Below are 10,328 nucleotides of genomic sequence, written 5' to 3' on the forward strand. Positions count from 1 at the left end.
TCCTCCTCAGTGTGCCGCAGCACACTAGTGTGCCTTGGCACACAGTTTGAGATACACTGCCATAGAGATTTGTACCAGGACATCAGAGTACTACAGAACTGTAGCATATCTGTAAGAACATTGGACTGATTTGTGAGAGAAACGTGAAAGCAGCTTCTCAGGATAGAACTGGACTGATAGGGCCTTGAGGCTCCTTATCTGCTGTCATGTTCTAAGTTTCCATGTGGCAATAATTTAACAAGTCATAATTTCTGACCAAATGATAATGTAGTAACCACGTTAACTTTGCTTAAATCTATTATGTATGTTAAGTGGATTAATCTATCGACTGTATTCATTCAAGACAGGAGATACCATGTGCAGCTAGACGAGCAAACGTTCTGCAATGCAAACCAGATGGAGTGCAACCACCTACAAAAAGCTACAGGATTAAAACAGTTTTGTACTGCATCTGAAAATGTTTCAAAATGAAGTATTCCTTCACCTAGCAGGGAGAAACTGTCAGTTTGTGTATTACTGGAGCAATCTTTGGATCCGATTCCATGTCATTTGAACAAACTGACCCTACTTTGCATTCCATGGATTAATAATCCTTATTTCTGCAGGTAGAAGCTATACTGTTAACGTTTTTTACATGGTTCTTTTGTTGTTGTTTTTTTTTTTTTTTTTTTTGCAGATATAAATTCAGGTACAGCTGGTATTTCCTTACTTAGAAGGCTTACAATCCAAGTGGTACCTGAAGCATTAATGTGAAAAATGGGATTTGAACCTTGCTGTTTTAATCAGTAGGTAGCTCTCTAGGGTAAGGGGCCTGGTTTTAATATGACTCTCCTATCTCAGCTTTTTTGTGACCTGAAATAGTAAAAAAAAAAAGTTTACTACAAGGGCAGGTGCTATTTCAGCTTCCTAATGTGTATCATCTGCATTTGGCCCATCTTCCCTTATTAGCAGAGCAAACGTTGTGACCTAGAATATGAAATCTAAGAAATCTGAACCAGCAAGAAAATCATCTATTCTCCCCTCTACTTGCATGCAAAAAGCAAGTAATAATGCAGTTAAGCTTGAACTATGATTAGCTGGATTACTTTGAAATTACACACTGCCAGATCTGTTCTGCATGTAGAAAGAATGCTTAAGAACCATTTGAAAACTGAATAGATGATTGCAAGAGTAGGAATAATATAATGAATTGTGAGAGCTATTGATTATGGACTGTGTGAAGGTAGGGAGGTGATGTATGGTTAAAACCACAAGCAGTCCCCGAGTTACTGATGCCCCACTTAAGTACGACTCGTACTTAAGAACGTGGTTGTGTAAGCACCTCTTATTGTACACCGTCTTGAACTGAAAAGGTATGACGGGATATAAATAAAGCTATTATTATTATTATTCATTTGATTTCACTGAGCAGTATTTCCAGTGGCATAGACTCCTACGCTTCTCCTGTAGCAGATTCAGGAATGTCGCATGGCCACATTAAGAATAAATTCATGTAAACCATTCTGAGCTCTTCTGGGAGAATGGTATAGATAATAGAACAGTGTGTGGTTGTGCATGCTGTACCTTAGAGGGAACACTGGGACAGTTGGCCCTTTTGTCAGCTGGGATCAGAGTTAAGCAGCAAGAATCTTAAAATCTACAAGTTCTAAGTTACATACAAATCTGATTTTAAGAACAGCTTTAGAAACTTAACTCGTTCTTAATCCGGGGACTACCTGTATCATTGAATGAAAGGCAAGAGATTATGTAGTGTGATGGCCAAGGCTGAGAGAAAAGAGATGGACAGCATCAGAGTGGTCTAATAGTGTAAAAGTACAGAGAAGAAGCTGGAAGAAGGGAATAGATATTAACATATTAATATTTTGGATGAGGCAGAGAAACTATAAAGTCCTGATCATTAAGGAACATATAATTTATAGTTAAAAGAGTAATGGTATGGTGACTCAGCAGCTACAGTTGTGGAGGTGGGGGGGAGGGTCAGATCCAAGTGTTCCTCAAAATATTTTTTTTGGGTGGGTGTGCAATGCTATTGGGCATGTTTTTTGTCTGGGAGCTGTGGAGGGGTGGATTCGTCTCTACTGCAACTCTTCCCCCCTCCCTCCTCCCAAACCTAACATGTTTCATAGTAATATTTATGGAAAGTAAGTACCATATATATTCCTGTTGCACACACAAGTTTGCAAGTGTAAATAAGGGCCCATCATTTGCTATTTCTGCTCCCCCCCCCTCAGTGTGCTGTGTTGTAGCACTGCCACTATGCATCTAAGCTGTGTCTCTGTTTCATATCAGATGATATAGCCTAATCTATGCATTGATAACTGTCAAGAGGGGAATTTTTTTCTTGATGCTGCTTTACGCCTAAGATTACCAATTATCCAAGACAGCAAGTGCCCCTTTCATGCTAATACATGCACAAATTGAGCAAGAAGACTGAAACACATGTTAAACCTTCTTGATGGTTACTGCTTAAGAGTTTGTGTTAAATGCCTATGTATTCTGCATGTGTCATGTTCTGGAGATACATTGTGGACTCTGTGCCAAGTGCTGCCCAGAAAACTACAGTGTCTTAATTAACTTAGGTCCTAGGCATTTAACGTGAAGACCTATTTAATGCATAGTTTTGTATCTTGGAACCTGCGCTCATTTGTAATGTTTCACAACTCTGATTGTCTATGTGACTCAGAATTGCTAGTACTAACCTGCCTCCACTACAATCGACTAGTTTATCTAGAGGCAATGATTTCACTTTTTTCTCCTCAACCCAGACCCCAATGAGCTATCTGATCCAGACTTAAAGGCTGCTGCCATCTGCTGACAATTCAAAAGAAATCAGTGCTGCTTTATGTAGCACTGACTGTTCAAATTATTTTAATCACTTTCTCAGTTTATCCAAATGCATTTTAGGAAAGAAGTGAATAGCTGGAACACTTGGGTTTTGCCAGACAGCAACTGTCATAGAATTTCAATTTGTCTTATGATTTTTTTTAAATACATCTGATAAAGATAATTCAAACCACAATGCATAACTGTGAGAGGGGGAATTCAGTTGAGTGATCATCACGTTATTACTTTTGACATTAAATTCCATCCACAAAGGGGGTGAGCTTTTATGTTCCCTCTAAATCAGTGGTCTCAAACCCGGGGGCCACATGTAGCCCGCCAGGTACTATTTTGAGGCCCTCGGTATGTTTATCATAATCACAAAAGTAAAATAAAACAGTTTCTTGATCATATGTCTTTGTAGTTATAAATTACAATATTATTATTAAGACAGCCAAAAGGAAAAATTTATAAACTATAAAGAGTTTTACCTCATGCAAAATTGTCATTTCTTTAATAAGACATTAACTATTTTTTCTGAGGCCCTCCAAGTACCTACAAATTTAAAATGTGGCCCTGCAAAGGGGTTGAGTTTGAGACCACTGCTCTAAATATATACTGCCTTTTCAGCAGCTGGAGGAGTGAAGGAGTAGTCTAATGGTTAGAGTAGCAGGCTAAGAACCAGGGAGCTGGGTTCAAATCCTATTATCATTTCTTGTGATTTTGGGCAGGTCCTGGTACAAACAGATTTTAAGCCTTCTGAGGACAGGAAAAATGAGGATACTTGTTTAATAAGGGTTTTTTGTGGATAGATAGCCAGGGGTGGGGCTGGTCCCACCCACTTTAGGCTCAGATCCACCCAGAATTCTTTTACCTTTGTTATGGCTGGTGGGGATCCTTAAGCACCACCAACTGCAAGGGTCCTCTGGCAGCACGAAGTCCTCCTCCCTCTTGTCCTAGCCTGCAGCACTGTCCAAGTACTGGCTCCCCTTGCCACACACATGGTTTCACGCAGGCAGAGCAGTCTCATGCACATGGCTACGGTTTTGAGGAGGGGGGATGTGGAGACCACATGTGCTCACCACATTTGCCTAGTGGTCCAATCAAAATTTGAGGTCTGATTATGCCTCTCGTGTCAGCTGTGTGTAGGTGATGTTGTCCAATGGCACCTAGTGGTAAATAATTACTCTCCATAGCTTGGAGAGACTTGAATTGGGGTGCCTTTGAGCATGCATATGCAGTTGCACTAAAGTGAGCACCCACTTCCTGCCTCTTAAGTTCCAGGCTTCAGGAGATGCCTGCGAGATGATTACAATACTGTTATCCTGCTGTATCAAAACCCCCTGTTGTGCAGGTAAGTAACCTTGCTTTCTCTATGGATAAGCAGAACTTGTTGGGCACATGTAAGTGATTAACTGTTGGTGGCAAGGGTATCCCTGATCCCCTGGAGAGACCTGTGATAAGATGCCAGCTGCCAAGAAAAAAAGGGAGCTGGTGTGGCATAAACTTTTGAAACAAAATTAAGTTTAACCAAGACAAGGTCCATACTTGATGCTAAAACAGGTAATAACTTTTGAACAAATACAACAGGTGAAAGATAACTTTCTCATGGAGGTATTAGAATTTATACAGATACGACTATCCAACAATTCCAGTGCAATAAATATGGTATCCTGAAACATAGTTACATTACATTAGGGACTTCTATTCCGCCTATACATTGCAGTTCAAGGTGGATTACCTATTTGTGCTCACAAGCAAACTGCAGATGATGTCAATCACAGCTTTTCAACCCCTCCTCTACAGTCTCTGCTGCCCCCTTCAGTGCTTCCTTCTGCAAGCAAACATGAAGGTGTCTTTGATCTCTGTTTATTTTTTTGTTTTTCAGTATGTTTTTTTGTGGCTTGTTCACGGATTTCTTTTTCCTGTGGTACTGGAGATCCCAGCTCAGAGAGGAGCAGATGTTTGTAGCTGGCAAGTGTATCCTTGAGACCTGTACAGCTAGCCTGCTGAAGATTTCTGGAACTCAGGGTTCTAGGCCCTCAGCACTTGCTTCCTTGATTGGGTGAGGAGCTTGAGTGCAGGCTGTTAGATATCAATAGCAGTCCTTTGGGGCACTCGCCTACCTCCCTTTCCTCACTGTGCATTGGGAGTTCTAGGGGCTAGAGGATCAGTCTGACTAAGACCTAACTGGCAGCCTTAAGATCTCGATGTGAAGCTGACAGGTGGTTTGAGGCAAAGAGCCTCTTCTGATCCAGCTATACTTTGAAGGAGCTGAAGCAGTCTGCAGCACCTTCACCTTTCCACAGCACCATGGTTTCTGTGTACAGGCTGTGACAGCCTATGGGGGAAAATTGGGGGGGGGGGGGGGGAAGGTGTGTCTTAAAGTGTGTTTTGACTGTTTTTCCAGTTAGATCTGTGGTCTCCCTCCTCTAAAATTCTTTTTCCCCCCCATTTTTTAGTTAGCCTTGAAGTGTTTTAAAACTAATTTTTTGGGGTGACTATGCTGCTGTGGCCATCTTGGATTTCCCAATGTTTGTTGTTTCCCCCCAGTTCTCCAAAAACCTTTGTTGTGCCTCAAAACTGCCAGGGAAGGAGTCCTCATACCTCCATCTTGCCTCATTTGTTACGGATGGGCAGCTGAAGAGTGCCCTTGCAGCATAAGATGGAGGGGTGTGAATCTTGGGCTTAGTCCCTTCACAGTCTTCTAGAGTTGGAGAAAAGCAGATGATCCTTTTAGCAGAAGGACCTTCTGGAGCTCCAGGACAGCTTCCCTGTGCACAGTAAGGGCATAGAGGATTCACAGCCTAAGGAAAGGCATTTGCTCTACCCTATGAGGGAGTTGCCCACTCAGGCTTTTACCCTGGAGTTAATTAATCTCCTTTGGCAGGGTTAGGCAGAACTCCGCCTGGTAGGTCTGCTGGCCCCTCTGGATGTTTAAAAATCCTCTAAGCACGTGGGATCTCTTAGAGCAGGGGTGTCCAATGTCGGTCCTCGAGGGCCGCAGTCCAGTCGGGTTTTCAGGATTTCCCCAATGAATATGCATTGAAAGCAGTGCATGCAAATAGATCTCATGCACATTCATTGGGGAAATCCTGAAAACCCGACTGGACTACGGCCCTCGAGGACCAACATTGGACACCCCTGTCTTAGAGAGAGGAACAACCCTTCTGTTGTCAGATACCTATACCCACTATAACCTCCCCAACTCTGAAATGTCCTGCCTAAATTAGATTGTAAGCTCTTCTGCGCTCCAAAATCAGAACTTGGCAAAGACAGCCCCCTCTATAGCTTGTGTTAGCTAGCTGGAGTGGACTATATAGCAGATTCACTCTATGATATAATCAAAGTCATGAGGAAATCTCAGCATATTTGATCTCTGCCTGTCATAAGCTTTGGATCAGACTGGGTCGGTGATTCAACCTCCCCTATATCAAGGCTGGCCCTCGAAATCTACTGGCAGGCCAGATTTTCAGGATATCCACAATGAATATGCATGAGAGGAATTTGCATACCAAGAAGGCAGTGCAGGCAAATCTCTCTCATGCATATTCATTGTGGATATCCTGAAAACCTGGCCTGTCAGTAGATCTTGAGGACCGGACTTGGGCAGCCCTGGCCTAGATGATCGTATGGCCAGTGTACAAGATCGCTATTCAAGATCTTTACCAGACAGTAGACCCCCGAGCAGCCAGAGGCCAGAGCTGAGGGTCCTTTTGTGATTCACAGTGCTCTCGCTAGTACTCCACAGGAGTCTCTAACTCAAAGTCTTTTCAAGGTTCCAAAAATAAATTCTATGGTAACTGGAGGAGTCAAGGTTCCAATTCTTTCTCTACAGTGCCAGCCAAAAAGCCACAATGATGTCAGCCTTCCAGCTAATCCTCTAAAGATTGGAGGTCAGCTCAGGGATTGTGTGGAGGCCTGGAACAAATAATGACTGACTGCTGGGTCCTGGAGATTATCAGAGAGGGTTACAAGATAGTTTGCGTGCCCTCAGTTTGGTTCATTGATTAATTGGCGGGCTGGCCAGAAAAAGCAAAAAAAAAGTCCAGGTAACATTAAAAAGGTTGCTAGATATTCATAGAACTAGTTACTTCAGAAGACTCAAGCTCTGGCAGATACTTTGTCATACCCAAGAGAGGCTCAGTGGAAACACATCAACACAGCCCTGAGAGTTCCAAATAGAAACAGATTGGCTCATCATAGCAGCGGTTGAACCAGAATTTCTGGCCTCCCTGGATTTGACGAAAACTTACCTTCACATTTTAAATTTTCCAGAACACAGAAAGTACTCTAGATTCCATGTGTTGGAGAATCACTACCAATTCGCAAGTGTTTCCCTTCGGGCTGGAACAGCATCCTGAACTTTCACCAAAGTAGTGACCATCTCTGCAGCATGGGTTGGCAAGTGCATCTGTACTTGGAGGATTGATTCATCAGAGCCCCGTCCCGAACAGAAGGAGAAAAGGCAGTTGTGGAGACATTGCAGAGTCTGGGCTGGATTGTGAACTTTTGAAAGAACCTAGTTCCAGTATAGTCCCTGGAATATCTGGGGCTCTTATTCAACACAGCAGAAGCCAAGTTTTTTCTTTGAGAAGCACACAAACAAGCTGCATAGTCAAATTACAGCAGGGATCTCTAAGTCCCTCTTTGAGGGCCTCAATCCAGTCAGGATTTCCCCAATGAATATGCATTGAAAGCAGTGCATGCACATATCTCATGCATATTCATTGGGGAAATCCTGAAAACCCAACTGGATTGTGGCCCTCAAGAAGGGACTTTGAGACCCTTAAATTACAGACCTGTTGACCCAAGCCAGTGCCTACTCCATGGCATTATGTTCAGGTCCTTGGGTTGATGCCAGCTACAATAGAGGTTGTTCCATAGGTGAAAGTGCATATGCACCCCTTCCAGGATGTGTTGTCTCAATGATCGCCTAAGAGAGACTCCCAGGTTCCACTCCTTTGCACAGCAGCAGCTCGAACCATGAGCTCTTGGCTCCACCCATAGTTTCTTGCAAAGGGACTCCCACTCTAGATCGATTCCTGGATCACCCTAATAACGGATGCCAGCTTGTTCAGCTGGGGGGGCTCATTGCAATGGAAAAATTATGTTCTTACCTGTTAATTTTCTTTCCCTTAGACGCAGCAGATGAATCCAGAGACCAATGGGATAGCTCACATCTACCAGCAGGCGGAGACAGAGAAACTGATTAACATGTGGTCCTATTGGCTGGCACTCCTCCTGTATCTCCAGTATAGCTCCTTGCCCAAGCATCCGTAACCATCAATAGACATAGCATGGAAAAAACTTCTTTCCCATAACAAATCTCAAAAGACAATAATACAGAATGCAACCCTCAACAATAACAAACTTTGAAAAAACCGACAGACAATATCCAGAAAGGGTGGGGCTCTGGATTCATCTGCTGCGTCTAAGGAAAAGAAAATTAACAGGTAAGAACATAATTTTTCCTTTCCTAGCAGCAGATGAATCCAGAGACCAATGGGATATAGCAAAGCAATCCTCAATCTGGGTGGGAAGCAAACGCCGCCTCCGCAACAACTGAAGCACTAAACGCATCTACCACATGCGCCCCCACAGCCAACCAGTAATGCTGAGAGAAGGCACTCTCGGAAGACCAAGTAGCTACGAGACAAAACTCCAAGGAAAAAACCTCTGGACCGAGTCCAAGAAGTAGCCATCACTCCTGTGGAATGGTCATGAAGTTCTTTCGCCAACCGCTTCCCTGCCATCAAGCAAGCGTAAAGAATGTCCTCCTGGACCCATCGAGCGATGGAGGCTTTGGACGCCGCCATATGTTTGAGGCATCCCTTGAAGAATACAAAAAGATGATCTAAACCAGTGGTTCCCAACCCTGTCCTGGAGGAACACCAGGCCAATTGGGTTTTCAGGCTAGCCCTAATGAATATGCATGAAGCAAATTTGCATGCCTATCACTTCCATCATATGCAAATCTCTCTCATGCATATTCATTAGGGCTAGCCTGAAAACCCGATTGGCCTGGTGTTCCTCCAGGACAGGGTTGGGAATCACTGATCTAAACAACTAAAAATCAGACTGGATGGACCATTCGGGTCTTTATCTGCCGTCATCTACTATGTTACTATTAGAAGCCTTGCTTGCAGAGAACGCCACGCACTTTAAAAAAAAAAAAAAAAAAAGCAGTGCATAAAAGCACGTCTCCCCATTTCTCCTCCCAGGAAGAAGGAAGGAAAAGTGAGCGTGTCATAAAAGAAAGGATGACACCTCCATAGAAAGAATTGTGGTACCGTCTGAACTGATACCCCAGATTTTGGAAATCAGAAACAGGAATCCCCGCTGAACAAGACCTGCAACTCGGAAAACTGCAGCCGAAGCCATGGCCACAAGAAACCCCTTGTTCAACGGTACAGTGTTCACCTGTTTGCCTATCCCTCTCCAAAAAGGATGCATCTACAAAAGATTCTTGGACAAAACCCTCTCTTTCCAAGCTGGCAAATGGAATGACTGTTTGACCACCCTCATCTCTCTTGCCCCAACCTACCTATCTTTCAGGAAATCTCTCAAATCATACCTCTTTGATAAATTCCTCTAACTCCCGCCCTCCCAACCAAACTACTAATCTCAACCTCGCCTCCCTCCCTACCATTCCCCCCCCCCTCTTCCACGGTTATTGTTCGCACCCCCCGTGCAACAATTATCTGATCATTTTGTAATGGCCACTGGTTTATACCATACACTTGATAACTAATTCTCTGTACCTTCATTGCATAAATACAGTTCTTATCTCCTGTAAACTACTCTGAACTGTTTTCTGATACTCTGTAACTTCGTTGTATATGTACAGTCTCTTCTCCTGTAAACCGCTCTGAACTGTTTTGTGGTATTGCGGTATACAAAAATAAAGTTGTTATTATTATTATTATTATTACAAGGAGGAAATGAAGCCTTCGGTAAACTGCGAAGAAGTACCTGAAGATTGTACTCCGGACAGGGTTTACTAAGAGGTGTACGAATATACCGTACTCCGTTTAGGAACTGAACTACATGAAGCTGAGAAGTAAGCGAAGAGCAATATGCCTCGTCCTTGTAACAAGCTAAGAATGGTGCTTGAAGCTAAGCCCTCAGCAATACCCTGTGCCAAAAAGAAACTCCGGAAGGGTGCAAATGTTGAGAAGTATCCAAAAAGGAAAAAACCTCCAAAAAGGAAGCAGCAGCCACAGGAGAAGACGTCTATAGCGCCTGGACAAGAGAAAAAACAACCTGCTTCGCATAATCCTTACATGGCAGTCATGACTTCTCAAAAGCTAGGTCGTAATACCCAAGTAGTACGAATATCCATGTTGATCGGACCCTAGGGGAGCAAATCCGGAGATACCAGGACACATAGTCCGGCTCTCAAAAGACTCATCAGATCCGCATAGCAAGGATGGTGCAGCCAAGCTAGAGATTCTACAAAGACTGCCCGGAAAGCGAGCTCGAGATGACAAATCCAAGCCATCATC

General features: G+C 43.4%; 1 long non-coding RNA gene across 1 annotated transcript; it reads left to right on the plus strand.

Moving 5' to 3' along the window:
- The first annotated feature begins 347 nt into the window (after nucleotides 1-347).
- On the plus strand, nucleotides 348-7,393 carry LOC117363013. The gene is made up of 3 exons (XR_004539951.1): nucleotides 348-605; nucleotides 4,709-4,885; nucleotides 7,099-7,393. It is a non-coding gene; the product is annotated as an uncharacterized LOC117363013 (long non-coding RNA).
- Nucleotides 7,394-10,328: the final 2,935 nt, after the last annotated feature.

Source organism: Geotrypetes seraphini, chromosome 6 (genome assembly GCF_902459505.1).
Source record: "Geotrypetes seraphini chromosome 6, aGeoSer1.1, whole genome shotgun sequence".
Classification (NCBI taxonomy): Eukaryota; Metazoa; Chordata; class Amphibia; order Gymnophiona; family Dermophiidae; genus Geotrypetes; species Geotrypetes seraphini.